Raw genomic sequence first — 17,727 nt, 5'->3', positions numbered from 1 at the left:
TTTCGCTCCAGGCAATACAAAACGTGAGAGTGACGAAAAATGTGAAACTGAACTTCATCGCAAATAGCAGATTGCTAGTCGTTATCTTCTATCATGAAGCACTAATCAATGGCATAGCTGCGAGATTTCATTTGGGTAGCTGCACCGTACAGCTCCGTTTCAACCGAAATATCACTCCCCCCTCAGAATTTCAGACGCCCCCCTACAGATTTTTCCCCGGGCACCGCGCACTGATGGGGGACGGGGTGTCCAGGAAATGGTATCAACTTTTGTCAAGAAAATAAAAATAGAAACTCTATAGGCACTCAAACATTTTACTGTTTTTTTTCAGGCAGGTGGCAAGACCCCCTCAGCAAAACCCTTGTATGCCAAGCTGTGGGCATTGATTCGTCGAATATACGTATATGTACGGCGAAATTACGTCTATACGTATATATACGTCGCCTCGACGTATAATCAACGTCGAATTGCAACCGTAAAATTGACGACATGAATAAACGCATATATAACGTCGAAAACACATCTAACACAGTGCCTGAGGCTTTTTACTGTATGTATCGTGTGTGCCGCAACTAGGAGTATACGGCACTCTGCACAGTGCACGAAGTAAATTATTTTGGCAGTAATTCATTTATTATATTTACTATATTTATTATACACGTGTAAATTAATTACTGCCAAAATAATTTACTTCGTGCACTGTGCAGAGTGCCGTATACTCCTAGTTGCGGCACACACGATACATACAGTAAAAAGCCTCAGGCACTGTGTTAGATGTGTTTTCGACGTTATATATGCATTTATTCATGTCGTCGATTTTACGGTTGCAATTCGATGTTGATTATACGTCGAGGCGACGTATATATACGTATAACCGTAATTTCGCCGTAAATATACGTATATTCGACGAATCAATACCCACTGGGTCCGCACGGCAGTCGACTCGACATCAGGAAGCACATTGAAGTGAAAGCAGGAAGCGCTGCGACATGCACTGTGCAGATCCCGCCACACTAAGAGGTGAGTGGGTCTGTTCGATGCACAAAGAACGCTTTGAGAAGCGTCAAAGGCAAGTCATTCCGAGTTGGTCGTTTGTGTTTTCCGTTCAGACGCGAAATGCTGAAATGATCTCTCGGCTCCTCGGTTGTCATTTCTGCTCCGTAAAGGAATCACAGCACGCGTCGGCTTCCAGCACGGTGGGTCGGGACACGATGCCGGGGGTCGGAGAGAGCGATGTCTTCCTCGTTAGTATAGGACCTGTCACCTGTCCCCACCTGTCACGCGGGAGACTGGGGTGCATCAGGACGCGCCTTGAAGTGAAAGCAGGATGCGCTGTGACATGCACTGTGCAGATCCCGCCACACTAAGAGGTGGGTCCAGTGGGTCTGTTCGATCACAGCGCTAGGTGAATCCCCAATCCCCTTTTGTGCCTGGCGACAAAAGATGTCTGTTTCCGCCCGGTTTCGAACCGGGGACCTTTCGCGTGTGAGGCGAACGTGATAACCACTACACTACGGAAACGGTGGTAAGACGTGCCCAGCGGCCCAGCCCTGAGCTTCGCCAATGCGATTCAGCTGCTTCCAGTGCCTTTATTGGAGTGCGCTGATGGACCGTGCTCTCTCTCCAGAGACCAGCACGCCTGTCATGGACGGAGCAGGAAAGGCGGCGCCACATTCTACAGCCCTCTCCACGCAATCGACGAAATCGGGCTACTGAAGTGGAGAAAATCGCCTCTCCAGAAAGTGCAAATATCATCTTGGAGACTCTAAATCCTATTGCCGAAGGTCAGCCCTGTCTACCAGAGTAACCCTCCCACAGCGATGATCAGCTCGTCTCACACGCGAGAAGTTTCGGTTGGAAACAAGCGCCCCCTCTTCTCGCACGTTTTGCACGTTCGAGTAGTTTTAATGCGGCTCTTTCGTACACGGTGCTGATCTTTTGGAAAGCAGGAGGCAAAACCGAGTCGAACCGCCTGGGTGAAAACCAGGAACCCTAACCGCTAGACTATATGGCAGCGAACAACCATGCTGTTCCCGGCATCATGCAAGCAAACTACATAAATATGAGAAAACACGCGAGAGAGTTGTCACTCAGAGTGTCGAAGGGTCGATGTATACTGGGGCTCAGTTGAAATGCAACGTCAGGACTTTTCCGAATTATGTCACACGAAGAGAGCACAGCCCTTTCCGCCCTGCCGCGTGTGTCTCGGTAACTCGCTGTGATCGTATAGTGGTCAGTACTTTGCGTTGTGGCCGCAACAACCCCGGTTCGAATCCGGGTCACGGCAGAATAGGGGCGTCTGCTTTTACTACTCGCACGAATGAAGGCAAAAAAAAGCCAATCGATGTGAACGAACGGCGCTTTACAGAGGAGTACTGCCTGACTGGATCGTTGATGAACGACAGAGGCCACTCCGACCTCTTCTCGGTTTTCTTCAATGACTTACTAAGGATCTTCTTCACATTCGCCCATGCAGGGGAAGCCAGTTACACCAAAGCAAACGCAGGAAAGTGCATTTCAAGCAGAGACCAGGAGGGACTTGTTTACACCGAGAGTGGGCGGAGAATGGAACAATGCGCCCAGCCCTGTTGCTGGAGCCGATTCTTGATGAGCTCTTGGGCTCACTAAGAGGCCCCCGCTGGATGCTAATCTTTCTGTTGTTCTTGCAGGTCCTGCGCTGCTTTTGAGCCGACAGAGCTCGACCTGGTCTGTCGGCACAGCCCAATTGCAAATGATCGGCTCCGCGTACAGAAGGAACGTGCGTTTGGTACAAGAGTGCACGAAGGCACTGGAAATACATTGGGAACAAATGACCGGTCGCTCAAGACCTCTGTGAAGTACAGGAGCGTGCAAAACGAGGCTGTTTCCGCCCGGTCTCGAACCGGGGACCTTTCGCGTGTTAGGCGAACGTGATAGCCGCTACACTACGGAAACCTGTAGGGACTGCTGCTGGTGTCTCGCTTGCGTTTCGGGCTGAGAAAGGGACGCGTCACTTTAGGCAGGTGGCGCTGGAGAGAGGAACAAAGGGCGCGATGAAACAAAGTGCCGAAACCCGGGATCGAACCAGGGACCTTTAGATCTTCAGTCTAACGCTCTCCCAACTGAGCTATTTCATTAGTGCGCAAAGCCCACAGCCCCCTGCTCCAGCCTTCCTGTGTTGTGGCATGAGCGCACCAAGAGTAGCGGGAGAGTGTTGCAGGAACGTCACTCAGAAGGAAAGCCACCCAGCTGCGCCCTCTGAGCTCTGTCCAGCGCATCTTCCTCGCATGGACTCCTGCCTGCGACGGGCAGGAAACAATTAGCAAGAACGGAACGACACCCCATGGGTGTCTCATGACCGCACCTTAGGTTGTGACACGTGCAGGTGTGAGGGGTTGCCGGGCTACTTTGGAGCAGAGCTTGGGCGGAGGGGGGGCGGGAAAGCAGACAAAGAGGTGACACCTCAAGGTCTGCACGATCACAGCTCTCCGCCGCCCCAGGCTTCCGCTCGATAAGCTACTGGACACACCCGCCCCTCCTCACACAAGAGGGCTCGCTCTTCCTCCCAGGAGCTCTTGGACACGACGCCCAGACAGGGCGCGGGGAGCCGCCGCCTGCAAACACGGCTCCAGGCAGGACTCCACTCCGCAGGAGCCGCAGAGCAGAGGAGATGAGGGCAGCTTAGCTCCTGTGCAGAGACCTGAGCTGTTGTTGCTGTGGATGCTGTCTTTTCTGCACTCGGGGTAGGAGTGAATGTTGAGTTGCACTTAGAAATGAAGCAGAGCACTTTTAACGGCACGGGTGTGTGTGTGTGTGCGCCCTGGTGATTCTGGGAGACAGATCGAACCTGGGCTAAAAGAGAGGGGGCTTAGCCCTCTTCCATTTGCTAGTTCAAAGTTGTACAACCCCTTTGTATCTGCTAGGCGGCGCAGTCGTCGTGCACAAAGAACACTTTGAAAAGCGTCAAAGGCAAGTCATTCCGAGTTGGTCGTTTGTGTTTTCCGTTCAGACGCGAAATGCTGACATGATCTCTCGGCTCCTCGGTTGTCATTTCTGCTCCGTAAAGGGATCACAGCACGCGTCGGCTTCCAGCATGCTGGGTCGGGACACGATGCCGGGGGTTGGAGAGAGCGATGTCTTCCTCGTTAGTATAGTGGCAAGTATCCCCGCCTGTCACGCGGGAGACCGGGGTTCGATTCCCCGACGGGGAGTAGCTTTTCTTTCACCTCCTTAGAGAAATGACTGCCTTTCACTTCTCTGTTTTCTTTCACAGCGTCGTGCACCTTTTCATTGCTCTCGCTTTCAGAGCCTCCGCACGGCAGTCGACTCGACATCAGGAAGCACATTGAAGTGAAAGCAGGAAGCGCTGCGACATGCACTGTGCAGATCCCGCCACACTAAGTGGTGAGTGGGTCTGTTCGATGCACAAAGAACGCTTTGAGAAGCGTCAAAGGCAAGTCATTCCGAGTTGGTCGTTTGTGTTTTCCGTTCAGACGCGAAATGCTGAAATGATCTCTCGGCTCCTCGGTTGTCATTTCTGCTCCGTAAAGGAATCACAGCACGCGTCGGCTTCCAGCACGGTGGGTCGGGACACGATGCCGGGGGTCGGAGAGAGCGATGTCTTCCTCGTTAGTATAGGACCTGTCACCTGTCCCCACCTGTCACGCGGGAGACTGGGGTGCATCAGGACGCGCCTTGAAGTGAAAGCAGGATGCGCTGTGACATGCACTGTGCAGATCCCGCCACACTAAGAGGTGGGTCCAGTGGGTCTGTTCGATCACAGCGCTAGGTGAATCCCCAATCCCCTTTTGTGCCTGGCGACAAAAGATGTCTGTTTCCGCCCGGTTTCGAACCGGGGACCTTTCGCGTGTGAGGCGAACGTGATAACCACTACACTACGGAAACGGTGGTAAGACGTGCCCAGCGGCCCAGCCCTGAGCTTCGCCAATGCGATTCAGCTGCTTCCAGTGCCTTTATTGGAGTGCGCTGATGGACCGTGCTCTCTCTCCAGAGACCAGCACGCCTGTCATGGACGGAGCAGGAAAGGCGGCGCCACATTCTACAGCCCTCTCCACGCAATCGACGAAATCGGGCTGCTGAAGTGGAGAAAATCGCCTCTCCAGAAAGTGCAAATATCATCTTGGAGACTATAAATCCTATTGCCGAAGGTCAGCCCTGTCTACCAGAGTAACCCTCCCACAGCGATGATCAGCTCGTCTCACACGCGAGAAGTTTCGGTTGGAAACAAGCGCCCCCTCTTCTCGCACGTTTTGCACGTTCGAGTAGTTTTAATGCGGCTCTTTCGTACACGGTGCTGATCTTTTGGAAAGCAGGAGGCAAAACCGAGTTGAACCGCCTGGGTGAGAACCAGGAACCCTAACCGCTAGACTATATGGCAGCGAACAACCATGCTGTTCCCGGCATCATGCAAGCAAACTACATAAATATGAGAAAACACGCAAGAGAGTTGTCACTCAGAGTGTCGAAGGGTCGATGTATACTGGGGCTCAGTTGAAATGCAACGTCAGGACTTTTCCGAATTATGTCACACGAAGAGAGCACAGCCCTTTCCGCCCTGCCGTGTGTGTCTCGGTAACTCGCTGTGATCGTATAGTGGTCAGTACTTTGCGTTGTGGCCGCAACAACCCCGGTTCGAATCCGGGTCACGGCAGAATAGGGGCGTCTGCTTTTACTACTCGCACGAATGAAGGCAAAAAAAAGCCAATCGACGTGAACGAACGGCGCTTTACAGAGGAGTACTGCCTGACTGGATCGTTGATGAACGACAGAGGCCACTCCGACCTCTTCTCGGTTTTCTTCAATGACTTACTAAGGATCTTCTTCACATTCGCCCATGCAGGGGAAGCCAGTTACACCAAAGCAAACGCAGGAAAGTGCATTTCAAGCAGAGACCAGGAGGGACTTGTTTACACCGAGAGTGGGCGGAGAATGGAACAATGCGCCCAGCCCTGTTGCTGGAGCCGATTCTTGATGAGCTCTTGGGCTCACTAAGAGGCCCCCGCTGGATGCTAATCTTTCTGTTGTTCTTGCAGGTCCTGCGCTGCTTTTGAGCCGACAGAGCTCGACCTGGTCTGTCGGCACAGCCCAATTGCAAATGATCGGCTCCGCGTACAGAAGGAACGTGCGTTTGGTACAAGAGTGCACGAAGGCACCGGAAATACATTGGGAACAAATGACCGGTCGCTCAAGACCTCTGTGAAGTACAGGAGCGTGCAAAACGAGGCTGTTTCCGCCCGGTCTCGAACCGGGGACCTTTCGCGTGTTAGGCGAACGTGATATCCGCTACACTACGGAAACCTGCAGGGACCGCTGCTGGTGTCTCGCTTGCGTTTCGGGCTGAGAAAGGGACGCGTCACTTTAGGCAGGTGGCGCTGGAGAGAGGAACAAAGGGCGCGATGAAACAAAATGCCGAAACCCGGGATCTTTAGATCTTCAGTCTAACGCTCACCCAACTGAGCTATTTCGGCGGTGCGCAAAGCCCACAGCCACCTGCTCCAGCCTTGCTGTGTTGTGGCATGAGCGCACCAAGAGTAGCGGGAGAGTGTTGCAGGAACGTCACTCAGAAGGAAAGCCACCCAGCTGCGCCCTCTGAGCTCTGTCCAGCGCATCTTCCTCGCATGGACTCCTGCCTGCGACGGGCAGGAAACAATTAGCAAGAACAGAACGACACCCCATGGGTGTCTCATGACCGCACCTTAGGTTGTGACACGTGCAGGTGTGAGGGGTTGCCGGGCTACTTTGGAGCAGAGCTTGGGCGGAGGGGGGGCGGGAAAGCAGACAAAGAGGTGACACCTCAAGGTCTGCACGATCACAGCTCTCCGCCGCCCCAGGCTTCCGCTCGATAAGCTACTGGACACACCCGCCCCTCCTCACACAGACCGTGGAAAAGCCCCCGAGTGGGAGGGCTCGCTCTTCCTCCCAGGAGCTCTTGGACACGACGCCCAGACAGGGCGCGGTGAGCCGCCGCCTGCAAACACGGCTCCAGGCAGGACTCCACTCCGCAGGAGCCGCAGAGCAGAGGAGATGAGGGCAGCTTAGCTCCTGTGCAGAGACCTGAGCTGTTGTTGCTGTGGATGCTGTCTTTTCTGCACTCGGGGTAGGAGTGAATGTTGAGTTGCCCTTAGAAATGAAGCAGAGCACTTCAACGGCACGGGTGTGTGTGTGTGTGCGCCCTGGTGATTCTGGGAGACAGATCGAACCTGGGCTAAAAGAGAGGGGGCTTAGCCCTCTTCCATTTGCTAGTTCAAAGTTGTACAACCCTTTTGTATCTGCTAGGCGGCGCAGTCGTCGTGCACAAAGAACACTTTGAGAAGCGTCAAAGGCAAGTCATTCCGAGTTGGTCGTTTGTGTTTTCCGTTCAGACGCGAAATGCTGACATGATCTCTCGGCTCCTCGGTTGTCATTTCTGCTCCGTAAAGGGATCACAGCACGCGTCGGCTTCCAGCATGCTGGGTCGGGACACGATGACGGGGGTTGGAGAGAGCGATGTCTTCCTCGTTAGTATAGTGCCAAGTATCCCCGCCTGTCACGCGGGAGACCGGGGTTCGATTCCCCGACGGGGAGTAGCTTTTCTTTCACCTCCTTAGAGAAATGACTGCCTTTCACTTCTCTGTTTTCTTTCACAGCGTCGTGCACCTTTTCATTGCTCTCGCTTTCAGAGCCTCCGCACGGCAGTCGACTCGACATCAGGAAGCACATTGAAGTGAAAGCAGGAAGCGCTGCGACATGCACTGTGCAGATCCCGCCACACTAAGAGGTGAGTGGGTCTGTTCGATGCACAAAGAACGCTTTGAGAAGCGTCAAAGGCAAGTCATTCCGAGTTGGTCGTTTGTGTTTTCCGTTCAGACGCGAAATGCTGAAATGATCTCTCGGCTCCTCGGTTGTCATTTCTGCTCCGTAAAGGAATCACAGCACGCGTCGGCTTCCAGCACGGTGGGTCGGGACACGATGCCGGGGGTCGGAGAGAGCGATGTCTTCCTCGTTAGTATAGGACCTGTCACCTGTCCCCACCTGTCACGCGGGAGACTGGGGTGCATCAGGACGCGCCTTGAAGTGAAAGCAGGATGCGCTGTGACATGCACTGTGCAGATCCCGCCACACTAAGAGGTGGGTCCAGTGGGTCTGTTCGATCACAGCGCTAGGCGAATCCCCAATCCCCTTTTGTGCCTGGCGACAAAAGATGTCTGTTTCCACCCGGGGACCTTTTGCGTGTGAGGCGAACGTGATAAGCACTACACTACGGAAACGGTGGTAAGACGTGCCCAGCGGCCCAGCGCTGAGCTTCGCTAATGCGATTCAGCTGCTTCCAGTGCCTTTATTGGAGTGCGCTGATGGACCGTGCTCTCTCTCCAGAGACCAGCACGCCTGTCATGGACGGAGCAGGAAAGGCGGCGCCACATTCTACAGCCCTCTCCACGCAATCGACGAAATCGGGCTACTGAAGTGGAGAAAATCGCCTCTCCAGAAAGTGCAAATATCATCTTGGAGACTATAAATCCTATTGCCGAAGGTCAGCCCTGTCTACCAGAGTAACCCTCCCACAGCGATGATCAGCTCGTCTCACACGCGAGAAGTTTCGGTTGGAAACAAGCGCCCCCTCTTCTCGCACGTTTTGCACGTTCGAGTAGTTTTAATGCGGCTCTTTCGTACACGGTGCTGATCTTTTGGAAAGCAGGAGGCAAAACCGAGTTGAACCGCCTGGGTGAAAACCAGGAACCCTAACCGCTAGACTATATGGCAGCGAACAACCATGCTGTTCCCGGCATCATGCAAGCAAACTACATAAATATGAGAAAACACGCAAGAGAGTTGTCACTCAGAGTGTCGAAGGGTCGATGTATACTGGGGCTCAGTTGAAATGCAACGTCAGGACTTTTCCGAATTATGTCACACGAAGAGAGCACAGCCCTTTCCGCCCTGCCGCGTGTGTCTCGGTAACTCGCTGTGATCGTATAGTGGTCAGTACTTTGCGTTGTGGCCGCAACAACCCCGGTTCGAATCCGGGTCACGGCAGAATAGGGGCGTCTGCTTTTACTACTCGCACGAATGAAGGCAAAAAAAAGCCAATCGACGTGAACGAACGGCGCTTTACAGAGGAGTACTGCCTGACTGGATCGTTGATGAACGACAGAGGCCACTCCGACCTCTTCTCGGTTTTCTTCAATGACTTACTAAGGATCTTCTTCACATTCGCCCATGCAGGGGAAGCCAGTTACACCAAAGCAAACGCAGGAAAGTGCATTTCAAGCAGAGACCAGGAGGGACTTGTTTACACCGAGAGTGGGCGGAGAATGGAACAATGCGCCCAGCCCTGTTGCTGGAGCCGATTCTTGATGAGCTCTTGGGCTCACTAAGAGGCCCCCGCTGGATGCTAATCTTTCTGTTGTTCTTGCAGGTCCTGCGCTGCTTTTGAGCCGACAGAGCTCGTCCTGGTCTGTCGGCACAGCCCAATTGCAAATGATCGGCTCCGCGTACAGAAGGAACGTGCGTTTGGTACAAGAGTGCACGAAGGCACCGGAAATACATTGGGAACAAATGACCGGTCGCTCAAGACCTCTGTGAAGTACAGGAGCGTGCAAAACGAGGCTGTTTCCGCCCGGTCTCGAACCGGGGACCTTTCGCGTGTTAGGCGAACATGATAGCCGCTACACTACGGAAACCTGTAGGGACTGCTGCTGGTGTCTCGCTTGCGTTTCGGGCTGAGAAAGGGACGCGTCACTTTAGGCAGGTGGCGCTGGAGAGAGGAACAAAGGGCGCGATGAAACAAAATGCCGAAACCCGGGATCGAACCAGGGACCTTTAGATCTTCAGTCTAACGCTCTCCCAACTGAGCTATTTCGGCAGTGCGCAAAGCCCACAGCCACCTGCTCCAGCCTTCCTGTGTTGTGGCATGAGCGCACCAAGAGTAGCGGGAGAGTGTTGCAGGAACGTCACTCAGAAGGAAAGCCACCCAGCTGCGCCCTCTGAGCTCTGTCCAGCGCATCTTCCTCGCATGGACTCCTGCCTGCGACGGGCAGGAAACAATTAGCAAGAACAGAACGACACCCCATGGGTGTCTCATGACCGCACCTTAGGTTGTGACACGTGCAGGTGTGAGGGGTTGCCGGGCTACTTTGGAGCAGAGCTTGGGCGGAGGGGGGGCGGGAAAGCAGACAAAGAGGTGACACCTCAAGGTCTGCACGATCACAGCTCTCCGCCGCCCCAGGCTTCCGCTCGATAAGCTACTGGACACACCCGCCCCTCCTCACACAGACCGTGGAAAAGCCCCCGAGTGGGAGGGCTCTCTCTTCCTCCCAGGAGCTCTTGGACACGACGCCCAGACAGGGCGCGGGGAGCCGCCGCCTGCAAACACGGCTCCAGGCAGGACTCCACTCCGCAGGAGCCGCAGAGCAGAGGAGATGAGGGCAGCTTAGCTCCCGTGTAGAGACCTGAGCTTTTGTTGCTGTGGATGCTGTCTTTTCTGTTCTCGGGGTAGGACATCAGGAAGCACATTGAAGCGCTGCGACATGCACTGTACAGATCCCGCCACTACTGGGCCCGATTTCCCCGGATCGAAACCGGGCGGACACAGGCCCGTTTCGTTTGTTGCCACGCACACTGTTTGGGGATTCGCCTAGCGCTGTGATCGAACAGACCCACTCACCTCTTAGTGTGGCGGGATCTGCACAGTGGATGTCGCAGCGCATCCTGCTTTCTCTTCAATGCATGTCCTGATGTACCCTGGTCTCCCGCGTGACAGGTGGGGATACTTGCCAGTATACTAACGAGGAAGACATCGCTCTCTTCTTAGTGTGCAAAACACTTACTTGCAGCATTGTGGGTGCTGTGGTTTAAATGCTATTGGTTTGTGAACAGAATACCCCTATTCCAGTGCATTGTGCCACATTAAATAAACACACGAGAAAAAGAGATTCAGAACGCAAAGCTGTGTCAGTGTTCTGTGTAAAAAATCGGTTTGAACATCATGGGAGCTGTTTTTAATAAGCTGCTGAGTAAAGAATATTTTAATCTTCCTGCTGTCAGTAGTATTGTGCATATAGTTGACTCTTACCTGAATGAAAACAGGACGTAAAGGAAGGGTTTCAGAATTCAGACAAAGCTTTATTCCCGTGCTTACAGTCCGAGTAATTGGAGACTGCGCTATTCTGTTGCCTATGGTCATATACGGGTTTTTCGCATGAAGCCGTATTGAACAGCATTTCTCGCGTTGTGAACTTGTGTATACAGCGGTCCCCCGGGTTCCACTTAGTGCGTAATTACGCATCGATGAAAAACCGGAGGTTTAAAAAAAGATAATTAGCTCACTGATACTTTGATGTAGAGGCTGTGGAAATATCCACGTCGTGGTCTTTAAAATGCATTTGGTTTAAAGGCGTTCTGTGCTTCCGTTGCGAAGATATGGACAAAAGAATATTCGTGCTTGGTCCAAAAACTGTAATATAAACGAAAAAGTAAAGGCTGAGAAAGCATTCACAATGTGTTTTATACACAAAGCAAGTATTCTCGCGAATCTAAGAGGTTTCGTGTAAACGCTACAGGCGTGGCAAAATCGTTTTCGAACTTCAAGCTAACTTTACCCCGGTATTTTACGCTGCTCCTTTCTACACTGAACTGGTCATTTGGACACCGTAAGACAAGAGAGACACATTTCTATGTAATCAGGAAACCAGGAATCCTAACCGTTAGCCCCACAGAAAAAAAAAAACGTTTCAGCAAGATAAAATTGCAGGATAAACACATTTTTTTCTTTTTCGTAGCGCTTGTGTTTTGTTTGATTTCGCGAATTTTATACACTTTATTTCTGACACATGAGTTAAAAGGCTGGTAGAGTATATTTAATGCAAGAGCGCTGAACAACAATTTTTATCTACCGTATTGTCATGTTTTTTAAAAAAAGCAAGTTAAATGCATATATAGTAAATGTTTTTTTTTCATATAATAGTGTTTATGGTCTGATAAACGTAATTCATTATTTAACGGACATTTGGTATAATTAAAAAAAAATACTCATTCACGAATGTAAACATTTTTTTACAATAACGTGTTCTATTGTGATCTTGCGCCCCATGCAGCAATATCACCAGACAGTTTAATGGTCTGTCGTCCTTTTACAGTTCTGGGTTTTATTCTGTCTTCAGATGCACCAGATGTATTTTTAAAATACGTAAATAACAATTCTGGTGCAGCAAAGCATTCTGATTAATTCAGATTCACTCTTCACGTGTGTTATAGATATCATATAATGTTTTTGTATCCACGCAAAATCTCGCATGAAGTTGATAAACTTTGCTTGTAACATATTTAACAAGGCACAGTGCCAAACTATTAAAATACATCAGAAAAGAACCCGAACTCATCTAATTGATGTATTTGAAACGAACGGATGGGAGACTTTAATATGGCTTTCTGGAAATTCACTTTTAGGAGTTTTCGGAAGTCTGGACCCAGATATACAGTGAGGGAGGAGTGCTTTGACTTCCTGCTTTCAGCTCGTGCATTGTTTCTACTTGTGACCACCAACAGAGAGAGCTTTACCGGTTCACAGAAACGTCCCAGGAGTTTTCTGGGTTAAGATGGAAGAATAAATTTAATAAATGGAGATGTTATTGCCGCTGGGGAGTATGAAGGCGGTTTAGCGAGGCGGTGGCGTGTGGAGGGAGGAGACGCGCATTCCGCATGGGCAGCGCAGAGCAATGAGTCACACCTGCTGCGCGCTGAGTCCTGTCCTATATAACCGCTGAGCCCGGACACCCACAGCCTCTCCAGCCAGTGCTGGTGTTTTTTTTTTAAATAATACTTCAGAAGGTGCAGAAACGGACTCTTTTGCTCAGTTGAGGCTATAGGAATCTGTGTTTCTTTTCAGGCTGTCAGGAATAGTGCTTATTATATTTTTTTTTCTCAGACTAAACAGTATCATTGGGCTGAATTTCAGTTAAACGCCTAGTTTAGGAAGATCAAGAATGAGTTAGGGAAGACAGAGGTGGAGACTAATGGAAGTTATGAAAGCCATTAATGGGTTGTCTCTGCTTGAGCTTGATTTACACCTTCATAGTGCAAAATCGAGGGGTTAATTGCAACAAACTGAAAGTGAAGTACTAACAGGCGTTCAACCCGTGTTTAGTACGCAGCTGTGGTCTGAAGTTGTGCTCCACCTTAAGTCCAATTGCAACGAACGTTGCTGCTGTGCTTAGTCCAGCACCGTACTAAACCTGTTCTCAATTGCAACGAACACAGAGTAATAGTTGTTGCCCTCTAGAAGTGACTAAACTAGTGAATTATTTTAAACCACCTCTTAATATGGCTTGAGCAACTTAGTACCGTACTTGGTGTAACGAAGAATCGCATTAGAAGGCTCCAGAATATAGGGGAAATAATATCGTTACCACGTACTGAATTTATGCGTCCGTCGCTTGGAAACATTGTAATATTTAATTAAAATTGCTTAACACTCATACCACATTAATCAACTTCGTTATTAATAAATGTGGGTATTTACAAAAGTGACACTTACTTATTATGTTGAATGTTAATCATTACTAGTAGCTGTGAAGTTTAAGGTGCTAGGGAGTGAAGAGAACAGAACTTAAGCTATTATTTATATAAATGTAGCGTGAGGCTTTTATGTGTTCTATAAAATCGAGGAGTCAACTGGATAGATTTGTTAAATATTTTAGTGATGGGTCTCCGTATTTGTGGTTATCGGAGGAAAGCAGGGATGAGGAGGAAATAGGTGGCACCCAAGTATGTTAAAGGAAAAAACTCGGCATCTTAAAAGTGATTTATGATGGTTTACAGTCCCTTTTCTGTCCTGTGGCTGTGATCCAATGACTGTGTTGAAACAGCCAGGGTTGTGCTAGCTCTTGATGGACTGGTATGCAAACCAAATGACAGACAAGCAAAGCGTTGTTTTACAATTCTGAAAGCTCGTTCAATGTGGCTTCTTGTGTTTTTATGACTCCTGTTATAGTGCTGGTCTTGTAATGTTGTTGGATTGTGCACAGGTGTCAGAAGATACCGTTATAAAGGATAAGCATGAGTTAGCAAAACAACACGCCAGCAAGCACTTCCCCACTTTGAAAGGAAGATGCTGGAACTGATTCTGAGAAGGTCAGACGAACAATAATTGTTGTATATATTTGCTCAGGTAGTTTTATAAGTTTAATTTTCAGTTAAGTTCTGTTAAAAATAAATGAATGTCAAATTAATACAGTAGTGTCCTGTCTCAAGCCCACAGCTGCAGTTCTCATTTGTTTTGTGACTTATTGCAATTGAGTATCCCTCATTTGGTGAATTGTAGCCTCAATGCAATTCTTACATTTAAAAACTATATTTAAACTAAATTTCTTGACTAATTTTAAACAAGAGACAAAGTAATTAGCGTGGCCTATGAATTAACCTACTAATCAGATGCAATGTTCTGATGCACAGTCCCCTGCAATTCGGGCTAAATAGTACAACAACAATGCTGAGCCCTGTGAACTGGATTAAGCACAAGATGAGCTGAGCTCCAACTTGGTTCTAAATGTTTATTAAGCACAAGTTGAGCTGAACTGAAAGGAAGACATTGGAACTGACTAAAAAATAACTTAATTTGAAATGTACGCTCCTACTGATACAGGAGAGAGAGAAAATCAAAGTTCTGAAAAGTAAGCACAAGGCACACCCTGCTAAAGAAATGTATTGCCTTAAAAAAAAAAATGCTTAGGTCAGAGGAACAATTGTTTTTTTTTGCACAAGTTTAATTTCCAGTTCTGTTAAAAATTAAACTTAACTTTACTGGTTATTAGTCGGTGTGTTTTGTAATGATTTAGCTATAACGATGTGTCCACTTATTCATCTGGAGTGTTAAACAAAATTAATGCTGCAATAATACAGTAGTGTTTAATTTCAAATGCACAGCTGCGGTTCTCATTTGTTTCATGACTAATTACAATTGGGTATCTCATTTAATAATGACGTAGCCTCATCAGGTGAATTGTAGCCTAAATGCAATTCTTAAATTAAAAACTAACTGATTTGTCAGGAAATTTAGTTTGAATATAAAGAAGAAACAGAAAAGTAATTGTATATTAATGTGGCCTATGTATTATTCTACTAATCAGAAGTGTTCTGATGTACAGTCCTCTCCAGTTCGGGCTAATTAGTTCAACAAGGCCAAGCCCTTGGAACCGGATTAAGCACAAGTTGAGCTGAGCTCCAGCTTTGTTCCACATGTTTTTGCTGCAATTGAACTCGGAGCGGGAGATGATCTCCAGAATGTACCGTACTAACTTAGCACGCGGCTGTGTTTTAACTTGGGATGTCCATTGCAATTGACCCTGTGGGTTTATATACATGGGTTTCTCTGCATACACTACCATAAGGGAGGAATGGTGAGTTGGAGGGAGGGCACCAGTTTGGTTTATCAAGAATACACCAAACTGAGTAGAACTACAGATCCAACCATTCAAAATGTGCAGTAAATAGCAGTGCTTGTTCTGCAAAGAACTGTAGGATATCGCATGATGTATCAAAGTAGGGTGAAATATCTTGTAAAACCGCCAGGCGGAGCTATGAAAGCTTAATGTCTCATGTGCAGCATTTGCGCTGTTGCTAGAAAATGTATTTCTAAATATCACAAGATGTTCAAAGTTAAGTGATTTATTAATAACAACTAATAATTTCAAACTGCTTGTATTCTAAAATTGTATTTTGTTTGCGGGTGATTTGTCACTGTTTTCACAAACTTCAATTTATTAAACATCTTAGATATGGTGTTCCAGACCTCTGTTTACTTTCTGAAACTCCATCGATATTTCCTGTTTTCACACAGATAAGAATAAACTGCACGTGCAAATCTTTTCACAAGTGTAAAGATGTTCTGTGCTCAATAGCTCTTTAACACAGTACACATTATGTCATATCTTTAAGCATCAGTTGAAGCATTCTGAAGTCTGACAATCGTAAAAAGTTACCAAATAATATTGGTGAAACTGTTACCTGTCCTGGATAAAGCAATTAGAAAATAGTTGGATTTACACTTGTAAGAAAATTTCTGATTTTAATGGGACATGTTGAGTCTTTTCTTTTCAGCTTGAAATTAACTCTTGCCTACTATGTATATTCCATTGCAGCCATTTTAATGCAATGCAGCTCCATACTTCTCACAAAGTCTAGGCTAGGTGTTACACCCCACTGTGTTTATGTAGATTAGACAGTTCTACTTGGGGAGGGGAAGGAACTTTCAGTTTTCTGATGTCATTGTTGGCCTTTAACATAAGGCAATCAGCAATCAAATGTCCTGTTTTTTCTTAAGTTGAACAAAGATGTGCCACATGCATACAGTGTCATGTTGTATATTTTTAATGCTACTACAGTACAGCTTGTGGGAAATACATTTGTCCTGTATCAAAGTTTAACTTACCCTACATTACAAACTGAGTGAATTCAACAGAATCGACGGCTAAAAGCAACATGTCAAAATGTTCCCAAAATAACAAAAAGTGAACGAGTTGAGGATTCGATAATAGAGTAATCATAACAATAACTCCCGAGTTGTTTAATGCAATCCAAATGAAAGAAGGACACTTAAATAAACATGAAAAGACTATTTGTTCATTGACGAAAAGTAATGTCGCACTCTCTCTTGTTTAATCTGATTGTTTTATTGCTGCACAGACTAAAACCAGAGGAAAAATAGCACCTCTTTCTTTGAAGCATTTTGTTTATCCTATCATGTATCGGTTTCCAATCATACAAAGTAAGTTCTGAGAATCTCCAATTCACCATTCCTATGTTTCCCTGGAGAATGCAAAGCCCTTTTGCCTCTGGACGAGTCAAAATTTATGGATGTGGTTCACCCCCAGTCCCAAAATTGCGAAACGGAAGAGCAGCGTAGCGGTCGGCTCTGGCTGTCCCCTCTGTGCCGACACACTGCACATTCAATCCCTCCTTCTCTTGACTGATGGGCAAAAGGTGACATCTGGGAGAACTGTATGTGGCATTGGTATCTGTGAGTTCTGCTGTGTAGATGGTGCTTCCTGAGGGGAGAGAGACAGTGGGGAAGGCACCAGCCAATTCATTAGTGGTGGTGAGCAGAGAGGACAGGATGGAGTGTCCTGAGGGGGTGTGCTCTGCTGGGGGTGGAGGGTTGTATGGAGATACGCATTGCATCAGGTACAGCAACCTGTGTGGCAGGGAGGGGCACTTTTCAGGAGATGAAGGTCTGTTTGGAGACGGCTGACACCCTAGTGTTTGACTGCTGGAACATACAGATGCAGCCATTCAAAATGCGTGGGCGATACCGCATTATTTTCTGGTACGCTGTACGCAGTCTACCGCGAGTTACCGGTAAATACCGCTAGTTACCGTAAATTCTCCTATAATACGGCAAGCAAAATAATAGTATCCGGAATTTCCGCAAGGTGGAGCTAATAAAGCTCAACCTCTCATGTTTGAGCTGTCGCCATCAAAGTCTTTAACGAAGATATTACTAATAGTATTAATAATGAATGACCTTGGACAAGCTGTAAGTGTAAACTCAAAGTATTGCCCTGGTCAACATTCTTTTTTTCATTAACCCTCTTTGTAAAAGTAACACCACAGCATTTCGCAATCACGCATTTGTTTCCAATCATGCAAAGTACAGTAATTTTTGAGAATCAATTCACCATGCCTTTCACATGCTCATAAAAGAGATTGATTTAGGAACATAAACATATTACCGTATGCAAACTGTACTGTATACAG

General features: G+C 48.0%; 11 non-coding genes across 11 annotated transcripts; 4 read left to right on the top strand and 7 right to left on the bottom strand.

The window, feature by feature from the left end:
• Nucleotides 1-1,448: 1,448 nt before the first annotated feature.
• On the bottom strand, nt 1,449-1,521 carry trnav-cac (transfer RNA valine (anticodon CAC)). Its single transcript has one exon. It is a non-coding gene; the product is annotated as a tRNA-Val (tRNA).
• Nucleotides 1,522-2,215: 694 nt separating this feature from the next.
• Nucleotides 2,216-2,287, top strand: trnah-gug (transfer RNA histidin (anticodon GUG)). Its single transcript has one exon. It is a non-coding gene; the product is annotated as a tRNA-His (tRNA).
• Nucleotides 2,288-2,861: 574 nt separating this feature from the next.
• On the bottom strand, nt 2,862-2,934 carry trnav-aac (transfer RNA valine (anticodon AAC)). Its single transcript has one exon. It is a non-coding gene; the product is annotated as a tRNA-Val (tRNA).
• A 109-nt stretch (nt 2,935-3,043) lies between these two features.
• trnaf-gaa (transfer RNA phenylalanine (anticodon GAA)) lies at nt 3,044-3,121 on the bottom strand. Its single transcript has one exon. It is a non-coding gene; the product is annotated as a tRNA-Phe (tRNA).
• Nucleotides 3,122-4,118: 997 nt separating this feature from the next.
• trnad-guc (transfer RNA aspartic acid (anticodon GUC)) lies at nt 4,119-4,190 on the top strand. The gene has a single exon. It is a non-coding gene; the product is annotated as a tRNA-Asp (tRNA).
• A 621-nt stretch (nt 4,191-4,811) lies between these two features.
• trnav-cac (transfer RNA valine (anticodon CAC)) lies at nt 4,812-4,884 on the bottom strand. Its single transcript has one exon. It is a non-coding gene; the product is annotated as a tRNA-Val (tRNA).
• Nucleotides 4,885-5,578: 694 nt separating this feature from the next.
• trnah-gug (transfer RNA histidin (anticodon GUG)) lies at nt 5,579-5,650 on the top strand. Its single transcript has one exon. It is a non-coding gene; the product is annotated as a tRNA-His (tRNA).
• Nucleotides 5,651-6,224: 574 nt separating this feature from the next.
• Nucleotides 6,225-6,297, bottom strand: trnav-aac (transfer RNA valine (anticodon AAC)). Its single transcript has one exon. It is a non-coding gene; the product is annotated as a tRNA-Val (tRNA).
• Nucleotides 6,298-8,940: 2,643 nt separating this feature from the next.
• On the top strand, nt 8,941-9,012 carry trnah-gug (transfer RNA histidin (anticodon GUG)). The gene has a single exon. It is a non-coding gene; the product is annotated as a tRNA-His (tRNA).
• Nucleotides 9,013-9,586: 574 nt separating this feature from the next.
• On the bottom strand, nt 9,587-9,659 carry trnav-aac (transfer RNA valine (anticodon AAC)). Its single transcript has one exon. It is a non-coding gene; the product is annotated as a tRNA-Val (tRNA).
• Nucleotides 9,660-9,768: 109 nt separating this feature from the next.
• Nucleotides 9,769-9,841, bottom strand: trnaf-gaa (transfer RNA phenylalanine (anticodon GAA)). The gene has a single exon. It is a non-coding gene; the product is annotated as a tRNA-Phe (tRNA).
• Nucleotides 9,842-17,727: the final 7,886 nt, after the last annotated feature.

The sequence above is a fragment of the Lepisosteus oculatus genome, chromosome 14, assembly GCF_040954835.1.
Source record: "Lepisosteus oculatus isolate fLepOcu1 chromosome 14, fLepOcu1.hap2, whole genome shotgun sequence".
Lineage (NCBI taxonomy): Eukaryota > Metazoa > Chordata > Actinopteri > Semionotiformes > Lepisosteidae > Lepisosteus > Lepisosteus oculatus.
The sequence above is the reverse complement of the archived record's forward strand: the minus strand, read 5'-3'. Positions and strand labels throughout refer to the sequence as shown.